The sequence below is a fragment of the Equus przewalskii genome, chromosome 2 (assembly GCF_037783145.1).
Source record: "Equus przewalskii isolate Varuska chromosome 2, EquPr2, whole genome shotgun sequence".
Lineage (NCBI taxonomy): Eukaryota > Metazoa > Chordata > Mammalia > Perissodactyla > Equidae > Equus > Equus przewalskii.
In genome coordinates, this window is record NC_091832.1 from 23,881,365 (window position 1) to 23,900,446 (window position 19,082).

The 19,082-nt window shown below is 48.8% G+C and overlaps 2 long non-coding RNA genes across 2 annotated transcripts; one reads left to right on the forward strand and one right to left on the reverse strand.

The window, feature by feature from the left end:
* The first annotated feature begins 914 nt into the window (after positions 1 to 914).
* On the forward strand, positions 915 to 16,028 carry LOC139079634 (uncharacterized). Its single transcript, XR_011533409.1, has 3 exons — positions 915 to 1,049; positions 13,908 to 14,040; positions 15,885 to 16,028. It is a non-coding gene; the product is annotated as an uncharacterized lncRNA (long non-coding RNA).
* Positions 14,035 to 15,703, reverse strand: LOC103557783 (uncharacterized). The gene is made up of 3 exons (XR_546555.2): positions 15,535 to 15,703; positions 15,246 to 15,419; positions 14,035 to 14,234 (listed from the first exon to the last, which is right to left on the reverse strand). It is a non-coding gene; the product is annotated as an uncharacterized lncRNA (long non-coding RNA).
* Positions 16,029 to 19,082: the final 3,054 nt, after the last annotated feature.

The following is a 19,082-nucleotide window of genomic DNA, read 5'->3' on the forward strand; positions in this document are numbered from 1 at the left end:
GCTAGGAAGCGGAATCACAGGACCCAGGACCCTTGGAGCCCATCCCCCTCCTGTTTTACAGAGAAGGAAGGAGAGGCCCAAAGGGGAATGTCCCCATTTTGCTGATGAGGAAGTGGAAACACAGGAAGGTTGGGTCTTCTCCAGGCCATTCAGTGAATAGTGATCAAGCCCTCTAACTGTCCTGGGTGTTGTTCATCTCTCCACAGGACTGGGCCTTTCTACTGCCCCCAACCCAGAGTTTACAAAATACTTGTCTTGGCCACAGTATCTTGGGTTCAAGATCATGCCACTGCAGAGCCAGCTCCAACTTCACTCTCACTCAGTACCGACATCCAGAGAGAGGAAACCTCCCCCCCATGTCACCAGCAAATCAGGAGCCAACTCCAAAGGCTCTTTCCCTGAGCCGTCCCTTGGAGTAGCAGAAGATAGGCTTGACTAGTGGCACCAGCCTCCGGGTGACCCTGGGAAACCTCTCCGGGGAGAGGGAGGTTCCGAGGCCCAGAGATGGCAAGTGGCTGGCCTGAGGCGCCACAAGCTGGGACCTGTTGCTGCCCCATCACAGCACTTGGTGAACGCCAGGTACTTTCTGAGGTGACGGAGGATGGGCGGGGCGCAGCGCCTGCCCCACATCCCACCATGAGAACTCACCAGGAGCAAGGGGCTTTCCACTCAGCTCCCCGAGAAGTTGCTCCATCATTCTGTCTCACCACAACCATTTCCTTCTCTAAAAACTCCCTTCCCGGCAGGCCCTGAGACCAGCCAGCCTCTCAACACAGGGGACCCAGACTAGCTTCTTTAGCTGCGGCCACACCAGGCTCAGGAACGTCCCCAGGAGGCCCTCTTACTTCTGCCACTGTCACAGGCTGAGGGGGTGTGTGGGGGGGGGGGGGGGCGGGTCGGCCTCAGGAAGGGCTGGGCCTGAAGCTACCAGCAGAGAGTAAAAGTAATATGCTCCCAGCCCTTGCAAAGCAGTTTATGTAGACAGCTCGCCTGGCCCTCACAGCCACCCCGTGCTGGGGGAGCAGTTACTGTCAATGGCCGTTTTACAGGTAAGGAAACCGAAAGCAGGGAAGGAGCCCAAGGTAACAGCTTTTCCGTTTGCCTCTGAGCGCTCTGCTCCTAAGGGTCTGCTCAGTGGTGTTGAGTATCAGGTTTCGGGTTTTGTTTTGCTTTCGGAGATTTTTTGGAGGTTGCCTGGGAAAGAGTTAAGATTCCCAAACGTGCCAAAGCGGAAGGGCTCCCGGGATGGGGTAACCGGAGCCGAGAAGGAGACGTGTCTTAGCGAAGGTTACACATTAAATGAACCAACTGGCTGGGGTCAGACGTGGGACGGGAAGCATCTCCCAGGCTTGCACCCCGACACCCGGGCGGCCGCCTCCCCTCCCTAAGGCCTCAGTTTCTCGGCTAAGTCGGGGGCCCTTCAGAGCTCACGCCTCGGGTGGGGCCGCAGACTGAGGGGGTCTTCATTTGCGGAAACCAGTTTGGTTCTGTGGGTGCATAGATTCCTGCCCCGCCTCCTTAGGCGCGGGTCACTCCCCCAGCCCCGGATGGCCATCGGGCCCCGTCCTGTCCCGCCCATACAGGCCCATCACTAGAGGCCTTGAAAGGCTCCGCCCCCAGCAACGCTCCTGCTGTGAGGGGCGGGGCCTCTCGTCCCAGCCCCGGGGAGGCGGGAGCCCGGCTCCCCCACCTGGGGAGGCCTACTTTGGGAGATGGAGGATTCGAGCTCCTTAGGAGAAAAGAGGGTTGGGCTGGTGGGCGGATGCCTGCCGCTACTGACTCATTCATGCATTCATCCATCCACGCGTTCGATCTCCACGGTGTTTATTCATCCATTCCTTCAACAAATTCCTACCCAGCACTTTCTAATTCTCTCACCCACACTTCCTGACAACCATAATCACGCTTTCTGCTGGACCCTGGGGACACAGAAATGAGCAAGGTGGACATGACCTCTGCCCTGGAGGAGTTTTAAGAGTGTAGGGGGCACAGCAGCGTGTATCTAATGCTTTAACAGACGGGTGGACGCGGGACAGCAGCAAGACAGGGAGTGGGAAGTGTGGGAGCAGCCAGGGAGGGCTTCAAGGGGCGTGGCATCGGACTGGATCAGGAAGCGGGCAGCAGTTGGCCAGGTGAAGAGTTAATAATAGTGACAACCCCATATAAGCTTTTTGCAGGCTTTTACTATGTGCTTTATTTCCATTAATTTTCATCTTTACCACAATCCTGGGAAGTAGATATTATCACCCCCATTTTACAGATGAGGAAACTGAGGCTCCAAGAGGTTAAATAAATTGTCCAAATAAATACAGAAGCCAGAATTTGAACCAGGTCTATCTCTAAATACAGTGCTAAGTTTAGACTTAGATTTAAGTTTAAAAATACAGGATGTTAATTGTAAAGACCTGGAGGCTACACCCAAAACAGTTGTAATGGCAGTCTCTGGGAGATGAGTTTACATTATTATACACTGACATACATTCGAATTATATATGAGACAAGAGATATCTATATATGTTAGACTTCATAATTATCCCTATGATACATTAGTTTTGTTTTCTCCAATTCTTTTTCTTCCTCCAGAAATGGAAATTGCTTGCGGGGTGGAGCTGTTAATTACAAAAATATAGGATGATTTTTTGAAAATCAGCCCATTTACAAATGACCATTCCTGGGGCCAGCCCCCTGGCCAAGTGGTTAAGTTCACATGCTCTGCTTTGGCAGCCCAGGGTTTCGTGGGTTCAGATCCCGGGTGGGGACCTAGCACCACTTGTCAAGCCATGCCGAGGCAGTGTCCCATGTGGCATGAGCCAGAAGGACCTACAGCTAGAATATACAACTATGTACTGGGGGGCTTTGGGGAGAAGAAGAAACCAAAAAAAATAAAAGAAGAAGTTTGGCAACAGATGTTAGCTCAGGTGCCAATCTTAAAAAAAAAAAAGTAAAAATGACCATTACCACTGATTTTATTCCCTTTGTGTTTTCCTTACTGCATGTACTATCTTTGTAATTCAAAAGTAAACGTTAATTTTAAGAGATGAATTGCACACAGCAAGGACTCTGAGCAACCAGAGCTCAGGCAGTTCCTGAGAAAAAGGCCTGGGGGTTTGGGTTGACCTCAGACCAGAGTGAGTCAGCAAGTTGAAGAGGCTGCCAAACGCCAGGCAGCCAAGTAGAAACATGGGTCCCAGATGAGAGAAGGAAACCTCCCCTGCTTCTCAGGGCTGGTGAGACCTCGTGTGAGGCTCAGGCATGCTGGAGAGCCGCCTGCAGCCAGAGAGAGACCTAAGCACAGCTGAGGGACCTTGGAGAACAGGCACCTGGGAGGAGGTCTTCACAGTGCATGCAGAGCTGACATGCAGAGTTGGCATGCGGGTGGGCAGGGCTTGACCTGGGGCTTATCCTGCCTGGAGAAATAGAAAGGGGAGGCTAGAAGACCCCCTCATGAAAGGGCAGCTGTGTGGGTGACAGACTGCATTAGGAGACCTCCCTAATATGTACAGTGTTTGCAGGACATGAGGCGAGAGGGATACATACCCAACTCAACATCTCAGAATGTGCTAGAACTACCAATAGAAAAGAATAATGGTAACAATAATGAGAACCATTTGTCAAGTGCTATTGTGTGCCAAGCTCCGTATGCCTAGCACATTATATGTCATATAATATATATTATATGTATATTTTATATATATACATATGTATATATATGTATATACAAATGTATAATTTTATATATATACGTAGTGCCAGGCATAAAGAGCCTGATATATATATACATATATCACTGGCTTTCAAACTTGAGTGACACCAGAATTCTCTGGAAGGCTTCTTGCAACACAGATTGCAGCTCCCCACCCCAAGAGTCTCTGATTCAGAATGTCATGGGTGGGGGCTAATTCACAGGTGATGTTAATGTGGCTAGTCTGGGAACCACAGTTTGAGAACCACAATATACATTATCTTATTTATTTGTCACAACCAGCTTATGATAGAGGCTCTGTTATTATCCCCATTTTACAGATCAAAAACAAAACAAAACATATCATCTGAGGCTCCTCACAGAGATAAAATTACTGTTTACAGCTAGTTAAGTGGCAGGGCCTAGGTTTGAATCCAGGTCTTTCTGACTCCAAAGTTCATGCTTAACCAAAATAATCAGTTCTTTTTTTCAATTAATTGATAAATAGAAATCAAGATTCTATTCTTTGGTAACAAACTCGTAAATTGTTTCTTCAAGATATAAAATAAGAACAAAAATTTTGCTACCTAGAAAAGACTGGGGCAGGAGTTACCAGGATTCCAGGCGCCAAGAAACAGCAACGCCTTAGGGGAGAAGCCGGTGATGATTCAGCCCCTCCTCCCAGTCGGGAGGGGCCTTGGGTTATATCGTGCCCAGGATTTCTCAGCTCTTGCAGCTCCGGGATCTCCTGTTCTGGCTCTCTTCTGGGGCAGTAGCTCTTCCCTTTCTTATGATGCAATTTACCAAACACGTGTTGAGCATCTTGCTCAATAGAGCAAGGTAGGCTGAATAATGTCCACCCAAAGGAACAGGTCCTGATCCCCAGAACCTGGGAATGTTACCTTATATGGCAAAAGGGACACGTTTTAGATGTTATTAAGGATCTTAAAATGAGGAGATCATCTTGGATTACCAGGGTGGGCACGATGTAATCACAAGGGTCCTTGTAAGAGAGAAGGCAGTGTGAAGACAGAAGCAGAGAGAGAGTTGAAGATGCTGTGCTGCTGGCTTTGAAGATGGAGGAGGGGCCACAAGCCAAGGACTGCAGCTGTAGAAGCTGAGAAGGCAAGGAGATGGATTCTTCCCCAGAGCCCCCACAGGAAATGTGGCCCTGCCTGCACCTTGAGGTTAGCCAGTGAGACCCATTTTGAACTGCTGACCTCCAACAGTAAGACACAACCGTCTTCTTTTAAGCCACTAAGTTTATGGTAATAGCACAATAGGAAGCTGATTGTGCTGATTCCAGCAGCAATAGGAAACTGATACAAATGTAACTGCCAAAAATAGAAAACTGCCTCTGGTTGTCACATAAGTGTGTGAGCAAATAAATATCCACACATCCACATGCACACACTGCTTCTGGCTTGTGCACGCAGGGGAGCAGGTACACATGGATGCATAAGTGGCTTCTGGCCTTGAGAAGTGAGAGCACCTGTAGCCACCTAGCCCCGCACAGACCACTTCCAGTTTTAATTCCACAAGTAAGCAAGTGTGATTCATTCCTTCGGAAATCATTTACTGGGTACCGCTCTGTGCCCAGCCTGGGGCTGGATTTGGGTGCAAAGAGATGAGCCAAACAGATCTTCATGGGGCTTCTGGGGCGGGGTGGGAGACAGAAATTCAATACTCTTTCACATGCATATTATAGCAAGGGTGTCTCTGAAGGGGCTTCAGTTCTAAAGTCAGCACTCAGGTGGAAAGGGCATGTCATTCAAAATTACCTTTGAAAGCCCTTAAATTACCTGTAATGCACAGTCATTCTTTTGCACACTTAGGTCTGAGAACTAGGCTGAAGGAAGTAACTAGAGGAAAGGCTGTGTTGAGATATCTGGACATTGAAGCCGCTCTGCCTTTAAGAAAAAGACCCCACCTCTAAGGATGAATTGAGATTGGGCAGAGAATTCGGGAGTGCTCCTGGCTGCTGCAGGGGCGATTCCAATCTGCCTTTATATTAAGCATCTATCATCTTCACGCATGTTAAAAGGTTAGTTTGTTTTTGTAAGGATAACAGCAAATTCTGGAGTTGCATCTTTGGAGGTCAGTGGTTGGAGGATAAGTTCTAAAGTTGGTGTTAGTTAAATGTGCCTCTGATGTGAGTCCACAGGGCAAACCATGGTCAGTGCTATTATGGAAAAGAGCTGGACCCATGAGAATCTATGGTCAGGGGAACATGGGGGCCTTTCCAGAGGAAGTGACATGAATGGACACCTGAAGGACAAGAGGTCATTAACCAGGCAAGGCAACACAAGGGGAGAATATTCTGGGCACACAAATCACCCTAGAAAGTAGCTGGAGTTGAGGCCTTCTCTGTAGGCCCCAAAAGGTGACACTCACAGCCCCCTTGCTGCCCAGAGGAATGCTGGGACCCTCTGCCCTAACCCAGAGACTTCTAGTAGGTCCTTGTCTATGAACCCTGGTCCCTGTTCCATTTCTTGGAAAATGCTGGGGATTTCTTAAGACTTGAGATTTCTTGTTTATGCCTGGGGCAGTTTTTGTTTTCTGGAATGGTGTGGTGAGGCTTTTTAGGAAGGGTCCCAGAATCTGCTCTGCCGTTGACTTGCTGTGTGACCTTGGGCCAGTCACTTCTCTCTGGGCCTTGATTTGTCCATCTGTAAAATGGGGGTTAGGGACAGAATGAACCCTTCCAGTCCTGATGCAGTCCCTCTGGGACTGTGGAGAAATAGTGCCCTATTTCAAATAGCGGTTTGAAACCCCAGGCTGTGGCTCTGGCTCTGAGTGTGAGTCCTGACTCCACTGTTTACTGGGACCTTGGGCAAGTCATTTCACTTCTCTGAGGCTCCGTCTCCTCATCTGTAAAACAGGGGCCTTTGTTCCCATCCCTCCGGATTGTACGAGGATTAAATGAGATCACAGACATAAAGCATTTGCTGGTGTGCCGAGCCCAGCAAATGGCAGCTGCTGTCCTTTTTTGTAATGGTTGTGAAACGGAACGTGTTAACTCTGCTAATTGCTGTGAGAGGCACCACCCTCAGGGTTTACCGTTCGTGCAGTCTCTGCAAGCAGCGTCAGAAGGTCCTCTGATGGGTGTTCAGGGAAACATCCAGAACTGGGGAGCTTCATTTTGGCACGAACTGAGGAAACTCCCCGTAGGGAAAAGTCTGCCGGGTAGGTGGTGGCTGCACTAACTTGTGGGTACAAAGATGATTCCCAGCCTGAGCGGCAGAGTGGGCCTGGGATGGAGTCTGGGTGGCCCAAATCAGCTCAGGGTGGGAAGGGAAATGTCCCTTGCCCTCAGCTGGTAGCCAGGGCCAGGACAGGCTGGGGCAGGATGGAAAGGAGGAAAACTGAGTCTTCCCTCCTCCATGGGCCCCTGGGCCCGGGCCCTGCCCCACCATCATTCTGATTCTGACCATCTGGTGTCTACTCATATTGCAGCTTGGACAGTCTGACTGCTTTTTATACAAGGGATGGGAAACTGAGTCCCAGAAAGGGGCAGCGACTTGCCCAAGATCACACAGCAAACCAGAACCAGAATCGAGCTCTCCAGGGCTCAGATCCAAGAATCTGACAGCATCAGGCAGCTTCCTTGACTCTGCCGAGTGAGGGAGTAGCTAGTTGTTGCCTGGCAACCTCAGCAGCCCCAGATGTTTTCTATCTCCACATTTCCATGGGAATCAGGCCACCCAGTGATAGTTGGGCTCAGACCTCAGAGAGAAAATGTCTCTGGCTTAAGGGGCAGGAGGGAGGAGCCTCCTTCTGTTGAGGCACTGACCCGGGCAAGGCACAGTCAGTTCCCCTCAGGGGCCTGGAGCTCCTCCCAGGCAGCCCAGGCCCGGCTATCTTTCTGGCTTAGGCACAGACTCACATGATTCCTTCTCTCCAGACAGAACTGAGCTGTGGGCTGTCATCAAGACAGCAGCAAGTGCTGGAGGAGGAAATCCTGCCAGGGCCTTTTAGTCACCATTGGGAGACACCTTAAGAGAGCAATTTGGAGCCACACCTGGGCCCAAACCCTGGCTCTGCCACTCACTGTCTATGTGACCTTAGTCAAGTCACTCTGCCTCTCTGAGTTGGTTCCCTCATCTATAAAATGGGGTTAATAATATCTACCTCTCAGGTCTATATAAGGAGTAAATGAAATCATAAATGTAAAGGATCAGGCATAGAAGTAGGTACTCAGTATTGATATCTGTATCAGTTAGCTTTCTCAATTGTAGACAAGAGTCCACTCTAGAAACGAGCCACAGAATCAGGCTGGGAGGCCACAGCCAGGAACAACATCCCCAGAATGCTACTCCAGTGGAGACCTGAGACCGCACCCCCCCCGCCCCCACAGCTGCCAGCACACAGCACACTCACGGCAGCACACAGGGATGTTCTGCGGGCTCACTGCCATCTTGGCACCCCTTGCCCTTCTCCCTTCCCTTTTGGGATCCGACACAGGAGGACAGAAGTAGAGTCCTGGCTCGCATGGCTGGGCTGCATAAGGAAAACAGCAGTGGCCAACACACACACAGGCACTACACACCAGGCACTGCCTTGAGTGCTTACAGCCCTTAGAGGGGGATATTATTATGAGGCCAGTTTGTAGATTTGGAAACCGAGGCAGAGAGAGATTTCCCTAACTTGCCTGAGATCACACAGCTAGTAAGTAGTGAAACCAGGACTGGAACCCATGAAGTCTGGCTCCAGAGCCCATGCTCTTAACTACTACCTCAGTTCCAAACGTCTTGAACTGGAACTCAGAATAAGGTACCTTGAGAAACAGTGTTATACAGGATGGGGAGGTTCTATCATAAATATGACTAGATGGATGGATGGACTTAATTAATTAATTCAACTAGTATACAGCACTTTCTATATTCTCTGCGATCAGTACTAACAAGACTAACATGGCCTCTGCCTATAAGGAGCTTAGGGCTAGTGGAGGAAACAAACAAGAAATAAGCAAACACCCAAATAAATAAAATAATCACAAATTATGATAAGAGTGATGAAGGAAGCACAAAGCATGGTATGAGAAAGGACAAGTGGAGTGGTGTCAGGGGTAGGGAGTACTCTCTCCTGGCTCATTCTGTCCCAGCCATACTGGCCCCATGCTGCTCTTTGAAACCACCAAGGACACTTAGGGATTTTGCATTGGCTTTTCCTCCTGCTTAGAAAAGATTTCCCCAGTTACCTACAAAGCGAACTCCTTCACCGCCTTAGGTTTTACATACATATCACCTCCTCAGCGAGGCTTTCCCTGACACCTCTATTTAACAGTGCCTCTCCCCTCCATCCCCACCAGCTCGCCTTATCCTCCTTACCCTGCTTAGCCCTTAGCACCTTCTCACATAATTTACTTACTGCGTTTACAATTTGTCTGCTCCCCCTTGTAGAAGGTAAGCACCAGGAGAGAGAGCAGGGATCCTTGTTCCGTTCACTAAACAGTGTGTAGCAGGTAGTAGATGCTGAAAATATTTGTTGAATGAATGTAAATAACATCCCTGAGGTCACACAGCTGGGAAGCAGCATGGCTGTGATTTGAATCCAATTTTATTCGGCTCTAAAGCCAGAGAATCTTCTTCCTTGGGCTGTTGTGAGGCTCAAATGAGGTCACATGTGTCAGCCACTTAGCACAGTGCCTGGTACAAAGGTTAACGTACCATAAACGTGAGCTATCAGCATCATTATTATTATCGTTATTATTATTATTGAGGGGAGCCCCCTCCCTCCTCCTGGGCTCATTTTTCTATAATAGTTCCATAATAATTTCCATAATAGTTCACTCAGCTCTTTGGGGTGGGACTTCAAGCTTAACTTGAGCAGACACACTGACATGACCCGCAGGTAGGAAAAATGCAGGTGTCTCTGGCCAGCCCTAGTTGCACAGATCCCTGCCCACTGCAGGACCCAATCCTCTATGCGGCCTTGCCCACTTTGTAACTGACCTGAAATTGTTCTCCCACAATTGCAAACAACACAGACTTCCTGTGTTTTGAGAAAGGGGAAGTCCAGCCAGCAATTTACCTTAAGTCATTTGTTTCAAGAAGGAAGCCTGGGCAGCTGGCAGAAGGTAACAGAAGGAGGAGGGCTGCCAGAAGAGAGAAAGGATTTTAGAAGGAGTTCCACCAGCCCTCAGCCAACTACACTGAGCAAGTCCCCTCTCTTGCCTTAATTTTCTCATTTGGAAAATAGGTCAATGATCTTCACCTCACTTGTTTCTCTACATAGTACTAGTATCGATGAGTGCCTGTGGGTGAAGAGATGGGAATACCTAGCATGTGCAGCTGGGAGGACTTGGAATGGCATCAAAGTCCAGAAGTTACAAATACACAGATCCTGGATTCAAATCCTACCTCCATCACTTTCTAGCTATGTATCCCTGGGCAAGTAACAGAGTCTCTCAAAGTCTTGGTTTCTTTTCCTATAAAATGGATTCTTGGTTTCCTCAGCTGTGAAATAATAGCTTATCTACTAAACTGGTTTTGAGGGTTGAGATATGCATATCAAGAGAGAAAGGACCTAGGCTCAGAGCAAGCTCTCGGGAATTGTGGCTCTTGTTTTTAATCCTCGATGACCTCTCACTTCCTCACATCTCCCCTGCGTGCTGTCTTGTCCAGTCCCAGCTGTGCTCAGGACAAAGCCCCATCTGAGATTGTTTCTAAGAGCCCTTCTCCCATATCTGTGAGGCCACAAATAATTGTTAAAATAGAGGATAATTTTATTTTACAAAAGTATTAAGTCCATGGTAGGAAAAAATATATATAAGCAAATAAGTAAAGAGAAGAAAATAGAGATTACACATAACTTCGCCACCCAGAGATAATCACTATTGACAGTTGGGAGACTTTCCTTCCTGATTTCTTTTTAATGAATGTGTAACAGGATGTTAAATGCAAGTTTCCTGTTGTTTTTGACTGTGGAGCAGAGGCAAAGAATGCCGAAGACCACCCTGGCAGGGCATGCTGAAGGATGGAGAAACCTGTTCTACAGGCATTAACCCATCACCCACATCTAGTCCTCATGGAGTGTGAGAGAGAGACAGACAGACAGACAGGCAGAGAGGAGAGATTGGTTGTGGAGGATTTCTTTTGGAGAGGATTGTTGATTATTGTTTGGTCCCCACTGCAACACCCCCTCCACCCCAGGAAGGAAAGGTGGCTGTGTGTCTCTTTCTCACTTAAGGATAGAGGGACTTGAAGGGAGCCACTTGGTGAGTTTGAGACATGCTTCAGGGGTCAGGGGAGCAAGGAGAAAGGCAAGTCTAAGGCAATGGCCCACTCCTCCATCACTTGCACTTACAGACAGCATATCATGCTGAATTATAAATGTCAATTGAGTTGTCTGCCTCCCCAACTTGACCTGGAAATGTCTGTTTCAGAAAGCCTGGATCATGTATCCCCTGCCCCTGCAGAAGGCCAGGCACTTAGATGCTTGATAAATGGTCTGGTGAATGAAGGGAAGGCTGAAGAAGCCATGGAATAGAAAGCAGAAAGAACGAGGATTTTAGAACCGCACAGATCTAAATTCAAATCCTGCCTCTGCCACTTTCTAGCTGTGTCCCCCTTGGGGAAGTCACGTCACCTCTCTAACCTCATTTTTCTCACATGTAAACAAGGATAATTTGTGTATCTGTTCTGCAGAGTTTTGAATTAAATGAGATCAAGCACTGGCACATAGTAGGTGTTCCAGCAAGGACGAATGAATGAAGACACGGTAGTGTTGGAAACTCTGCAAACTGACTGGGTCGCCTGAGAATTTTCTGTCTGAACTGATACAGTTCTAGAATTTCCAGATCCTGGTTTCCTTCTTTGCTCCTTCCTCAGTCCCTATCATCATCATTATCATCATCATCATCACCATCATCATCATCATCATCTTTATAGCGGCAATAACAGCTGCTCTTTATATGACAATTTACAGAAATTCCATGGCCTAGTCTCATGTAAATCTCACAATAATCCTGTGAGGTCTGTATCATAACCCCCATTTAACAAATGAGGGAACTAAGGCCCAGAGACGGTGAATGATTTGCCCAATGGGCACAAAGATCTGAGACCTGAGGGCACTGCTTTTGGCCTTCCTTAAATAAATTGATTTAACATGTACTCAGCACTCCTTGTGTGCCAGGCCCTTGAAGTTATCAGCATGGCTCCTGCGCCCTTAAAAATGAGTGGGGAGGACAGACATGCAAGTCAAAACAATACCTATCATTCTGCATGGTAAGTGCTGTCCATGAAAACCCCAGACAATATGATCATTTTCTCTGTTGGGGGCAATTGGCCGGAGAGCAGGTCCAGTCCACTATTTTCTATCTCTGTGCCTTTGGGCAAGTCACTTCACCTCTCTGGGCCTTAATTTCTTCACCTGTAACATAGGGATTATAATAATAGTACCTCTCTCATACAGTCACTGCAGGGATAGCAGAGAGAATGTATGTCTGTAGCACAGTGGCTGGCACATGCAAGCACTCAGTACATTGCAGCTGGTTCTTCATTATTGTAACCTAGATGTCAGCCAGGGGCCTCCTGACTCCTTGAGATCTCCGCGGGGATGAGCCCAAGCACCCATCCCAAACCCCTTCCAAGATTACTGTAAATTCCTGGGAGGTTTTATTTCTCCTGCTTCAGCCTGCACTGTCTTTGGTCAGCACTATACCAAAACAGATGTAAAACTTGGCCCCTTCAGCCATTTCCACAAACACCCTAGTCAGGGCAGCCTCCGGGAGTATAGGAAACTTTTTTGAAGATTTCGAGGGATGGGAGACAGAGGAGGAGATCACATCATAGCTACAAAAAACCTCAAGGTGAACCAAAATGCCCTGGTTCCCCAGACAGCCTCAGCCGGCTCTTCTGCTTCCCTCAACACTATCCCCAGCCACTCAGCTGTGGGCCAGTCCCCATCTCCTGGTAATGGACGTCTGCCATTGTTTGGCTATTGTCTGCACTCTCTCTTCCTAAGGAGCTCTCCAATTTCCCTTCCAAGGTTATCCCACTGTGTGAAGCCTTAGGGGATGGGGAGGTTGGCTTCCCCTCCTGTCTCCTCTTCACTTCCCCACCCCCACCCCACAAGTCAAAGCACTACAGGGCCCCTCTCTGGCCTCCAGGTAGCCCCACAAGGATGGGAGGAAACGCTCACTGTCATTCATGGAAGTTGATGCTGGGGGGCGGGGGAGCGGGGGCTGGCTGGCTTCCAAATCTAGGTGGTCTTCTTGGCTGCCTCTACAACAGCTGCTTCTCAGAGCTTCAAGACGGCACCTTCGCCCTCAACAGTTTTTCAAAGTTTTTTCCCAGTGAAAGCCATCCTCTTTCCTAATGAGCTGCATGTGATCTGCAGGGATGTTTAAAACAACCAAATCAACATTTAAAAATTGAGAGATTACACATAAAAATCCGGATTTGTGGTTTTTCTTGTAAACTCAGAAAATCTGGCATTATAGAACCCACGTTCCCCAAAAGGAGCATGTTGGCCTGAAGAGAGAGCAGGGTCCCTGCTCTTTAGACAAGTCTTTCTTTTTTTTTCTTTTTTTACAATTTTTATTTTTATTATTTTATTTTTCTCCACACAGTCCCCCGGTACATAGTTGTATATCCTAGTTGTGAATGCCTCTGGTTGTGCTATGTGAGATGCCGCCTCAGCATGGCCTGATGAGTGGTGCTAGGTCTGCGCCCAGGATCCGAACCGCCAAAACCCTGGGCAGCCCAAGCACAGCGAGCAAACGTAACCCCTCCGCATGGGCCACCCCAGACAGGTTTTTCTTAGGCCCCTGCCCCTCCACCTTATTTATTTCTCCAACTTGACTCCTGTAGATTTTCAACTTTGTGACCTTCGCTAAGAGGCATTTCACTGCCAGTTCCCACCCCCTGTTGCATTATTATAATAAAGTTGGGTCTACGAATGAATTTGCTAAGCTCACAAAGGGCACCCTCCGCAGAAGGTATAGCAACAGCCATCACTTCAGTATGCAAGTGATGGCTGTTCCTGGAAGGGTAAGGGGCCCAAAGGGACTGGGTCTCTGGTGCAAGAAGGCAGTGGGGCTGAAAAAGGTTAAGCTGGGGCTTGGGTATGAAGGGCCTTCATGCTCTCTTATAGGGCATTGGGGCTAGTGTGGGGTTTGAAGCAGGGCGACCCAGCAAGAGGTGTGCATACGAGAAATGTGGCTGGGAAGCTCGTGGGGCGGGATACATGGAAACCCTCCCCTCCCCCGCTGTCCCCGCAGGAAGCCCAGCAAGAGGCTGGGGCAGTCTTCCAGGAAGGCCAGGGATGCTGCAGCCGGACGCGTGGCAGCGGCGGTGGGAATGGCTGGGAGGACGGCAAGGGAGGGATCCCGGAGGCAGCCTCGCCGACAGTGGGTAAGCTCGACCTTGACGGAAAACACTGCGGCTGCAATTCGCTCGCCTCTCCTCTCCTCCCTCGCGCTGCAGCGGACTGCGGCGGAATTCCCGGCCCCTCGCCGGAGCGCCCCCAGCGCAGCTGCGGCATGCGACGGGCGGGGGCGGGATGGCGAGGTGGCAGGATGGCGGGGATGCCCGTCTTCCCTGGAAGGCTGGGGAGGGGAGGGAAAGGGAAACTCGTCACGTGGCGCTGCCCGATTGGCGGCTCCAAGCAGCCCGGGCTGCTGGGGTTTCCAGGCACGGAGCAGGCCCCTCCCCTCGTTCGGGCACTCGGGCGTGGGGGGCGGGGAGTGGGGGCGCTGACCCAGCGCCGAGCAGGGTAGGGTGAGGGTCTTGCTTTCTCCGCAGCGTGTGTCGCTGCCAGGTTCCGGGCTGCTAGCCAGGGTCTTCACTGCAGCTTGGGAGGTCTGATTATTGTCTCCATGAACACATCCCTTCTCCGCTTCTCTTCTGCCTTCCCCCACCTGTCCCTCTTATACGGTGCTACGAGAGGCCAGCTTTGTTTGGTCTGTCTGAAGCAGGTTTCTGTTAACTTGCCACAATTTTGCAGTTTTGGGCAAATTAATTAACCTGGCTGGAGGTGGGGAAGATCAAACCAGAAATCCAACCGGCATCTTAAGCCTCATACATCCAAACTGACCTTATTATCTCCCCAAACTGCTCCTTCTTTCGGTCCCCATATCTGTTTTCAGTAGAAACCCAATAGCCATCTCCATCTCACTGTATGACAAGTCTTATTAAATTTACTCCAAATATTTCTTAAACCTCAGTATCCAGTATTTGCCCTTAGCATTTATCCTGATTTGTAACTATGTTTATTTGTGATTGTTTTTGTATCCTTTTTCCCACTGAACTATAAGCTCCGGGAACAGGGATCTTGTCTATTTCGCTCATAGCTGTATCACCAACACAGTACCAGTCGCATAGTAGGTGCTTAATAAATGTTAATAGAATGAACAGATAGATGCATAGCAAGTCCTACACTAGGTATCAAAGTGGTCACAGATTTTAAGATGAAACATGCAGTTCTATCCTCAAGAAGTCATCTATCCAACAAACATCCCTGAGGCCTTCTCTACGCCAGGCCCTGGGAGGGGCCAGTGCACAAGATGAGTAAGACTCCACATCTACCTTCCCCCTTCATCTAGGGGGAACACACTAACCTAGACAATAAGACTCTGCGGTATTGGAGAGGTCAGGGAGGTGGGTGGTACTTCTCCACCTCTGGAGTCCAGGATTTGGGATCCGATGATCTGGCTTCCCAGACCAGCTTGGCCACCTTCTGGCTGTGTGACCGCAAACCTCCTCTCTCTCTCTCTGAGGCTCCATCTTGTCATCTGAAAAATAGGAATAACAATACCATCTCAAAGGGCTGAGAGATATGAATGAGACAAATGAAAGCACCAACTGCCAGGTTTTACAACAATGTTGAGTGTAGATGTGTGACCGTACCTTCTGGTTTGCCTGGAACAGATCGATTAACACTTGTTGAAGCACAGCAATCAATAACAGCATTCCCGGGGCTGGCCCTGTGGCCTAGCAGTTAAGTTCAGCATGCTCCACTTTGGCAGCCTGGGCTCGGTTCCTGGGCACGGACCTACACCACTCATCAGAGGCCATGCTGTGGCGGCAGCCCACATACAACATAAAGGAAGATTGGCACAGATGTTAGCTTATGGTGAATCTTCCTCAGCAAAAAAAAAAAAAAAAAAAAAAAAGCATTCCCTTTCATTCTTAAAAGTGTTCTGGGTTCAGGGGCTGGCCCCGTGGCCGAGTGGTTAAGTTCGCGCGCTCTGCTGCAGGCGGCCCAGTGTTTCGTCGGTTCGAATCCTGGGTGCGGACATGGCACTGCTCGTCAGACCATGCTGAGGCAGCATCCCACATGCCACAACTAGAGGAACCCACAACGAAGAATACACAACTATGTACTGGGGGGCTTTGGGGAGAAAAAGGAAAAAAAATAAAATAAAATCTTAAAAAAAAAAAGTGTTCTGGGTTTGGATAGTAAATTATGTGGTCATCCTAGTAACAGGTGTGACACAGAGTTATCTACATTGTGCCCTGGGGACACAAAGGAGGAAGGGAGGTGGGTCTGACTGTAGAAAGGGGGGTGGTGACCATGGAAATGAGACAGGAAGTATGCATGGGATGACACCAAGTAGAGAGGGATAGGAAAGGCACAACACACAGAGGTACCAGCATTTGCAAAGAAGCACAGTTTGATAAATCTGAGCATGTTTAGATAACATCAAGAAGCCCAAATGGCTGTATTGCCAGATGCATGGAGATGAGGCTGGCAGTGGAAAATGTAGAAAGTTTTGAGTAGGGGTTGACATGAGCCGCTGGCTTCACAAAAGAGACCAGTTGAAGAGCTGGGGCCAAAGTCTAGGCAAAGCAGATAATGAGGCCGGAACCAGAGTGAGGTTCCATAAGCACTTTGGAGGCAAATGGGACTTGGACTTTGGGGTCGGAGGACAGGTCAGAGGCAGGAGGATTTCCAGGTGGATAGGGAGGCCATTCACTGAGGCAGGTGGGGAGGAGGAAGGCCCAGGAGACCCAGGAACAGGAGGCAACCCAGATTGGACTGACCAGGCCCAGTGGCATTCACCACTCCTGATCCAGAGGGAAAAGGTAGGGGTAACAAGAAGTAGAGTTCACTCCTGAGGCTAGAGGAAGGAGCTGGGGCCCAGTCAGTATTCAGGTGAAATCTGATCAAGAATAGCTTTCAGGGGCCAGTCCTGTGGCCTAATGGTTAAGTTCAATGTGCTCCACTTCGGCATCCTGGGTTCAGTTCCCACGTGTGGACCTAACTACTCATTGGTGGCCATGCTGTGGCAGAGACCCGCATACAAAATAGAGGAAGACTGGCACAGATGTTGGCTCAGGGCAAATCTTCCTCAGCAAAAAAAAAAAAAAAAAACTTTCAGAGCAGCCTTGAAAGGCAAGAGAAAGCTCAAAAGTAGAACCTCAAGCAAAGAGCAAGCAGGTTTTGCAGGCTAACTTCATTGTACATTGGCTCTCCTTGATCAAAATGTTCCCACAATGCCCCACTACCTAACAGAATATAGGGTGAGGTCCTCAGCTTGGTGTTCAAGGCTCCTGGTGACTTGGCCCTAATCTATCTCTGGTGAACTTTTCATATTTCACCTGCTCATGTTTGGCTCTTCCCTTCATGTGAAAACAGAAGAATTGCTCCTCCCCCTGGCCCAACCACAAGTGGGCACTATCAATCATGGCATCCCATCCCCCATGACCAAGGGCCCAGTTACCATAGAACTTGTCCCAAAGGGTTACAGGAGTAATAATATAGAACCTTTCCATTCCCTCTTCTCTCTCACATCCATTCAAACATTCTTTGCTCCTGTCACATCCTGCTGCTCACACTTCCTCAGACTGATCATGCGTTCGTACCCCTAAGCCTTTCCTCCAGGCTCCTTCAGTTTGGAATGTCCTTTCCTCTTCTTACAACTTGTCAACCCCTACTCACCCTTTGAGACTCAGCTCAAAGGGCTCTTCCTCAGGAAAGCCATCCCTGACCACCCTGAGCAAGGCTTGCCAGGCCCTCCTCTGGCCTGTCACAGCTGTTTGTACATGTCCTCATTACCTAGTATCCCAATGACCTGCTTTCTTGTCTGTAACCCCCATCGGACTATGTTTTTCATCTCCATGACCCTAGTGGCTGGCAAAGGGCCTGCCACAAAGTAAGTATAACAAATGTTTACTGAATGAGTGCAGATGAGTGAGAGTCCTTCTCTCTCTCATGCCATCTCCCTGAGTCACTACTCAGTTTTTATCAAGTGGAGACACAGAAAATTAAGTGGAAAGAACTGCTTTAGTGCCTTGATTCAAGGGTGATGGGTTCGGGGAAGAAGAAAACCCAGTAGAAACAAAGCCATTGCAAAGTCAAATGGCATTTATGAGAGGTCAGTTTTCTGCCAAAGCACTGATGGTGGCAGCTTTGAGCTGAGGCAGAGTTTGTTTGGGAGCCGGAGCCAAGACAAGCAAACACGCGGTGTGTTGAGCTTTTCAGCAAGCTAGGATTCTGACAGCTGTTTCTGTCAGCTGCACAGGGAGAAGCATCTAAAAGCCATCTGGGTCTGCCTGGAATCAGGAGTCCCCATTTCTTTCAGCACAATGCAGCTTAAGGAACAAGGCAGCCCTCTCCCCCACCCTTCATCCCCACCAGAGGCACACACCTCCTGGGAGAGGGCTCTGTAACTGATCAGGACATTGGGCACAGAGAACAGAGTCAAAATTGACTAGAGAGAACTGTGGCTGAGATAATACTGCTTATTAAATAGTCCACGGCCCCCCCTACCTTTCCTGGCCTCCCTCACCGTTAAAGGGGTAACTGTATAACAAGTAATCCATGAAACAAGTTCTGGCTAATAGTCTGTGAATGGAAGTAACATGTCATTTCCAGGCTTAAGTATTTAATTGTGGGTGCACAGCCCTGCAGCTCTCTCTTTCCCCTACTGAGGCAATCCTGAAAGCCCCCCATTCAGGTGGTAGAGCTCAGGATAGAAGTGGCCTGGATCTCTGAGTTACCCAGTGGAGTAGAGGAGAGATACTCTGGAAAGTACCTTGATCAATAGCAAATTTTGCATGAGTGGGGGAAATTGTTGTATTAAGCCATTGAGATATTTGGGTTGTTCATTACCACAGCAGAGACTGGCCTAGTCTGGCCAATATTTAGAAATTAATTATTGTTTTAGCCATCCAGCCTCCTTCCTCCTTGAGGATAAACAGTCCTCTTCCTTATAGGACTCTTCAGTATTGCCAAATCCAGGGGTCACTTCCCTGTTCTTATCTTTCTTGATTTCCCAGCAGCATTTGTCACAGTTAACCACTCCCCCCCAGAAACACTGTATCTTGGTGTTTGTGACATCATGCCTGCTTGGGTTTTTGCCTGTCTCACAGCCCCTGCTTCTCAGTTTCTTTTCCTGGCTCCTTTTCACTGTTTTATCTCAAAAGTTTGAAGTTCCTCAGGACTTATTCCT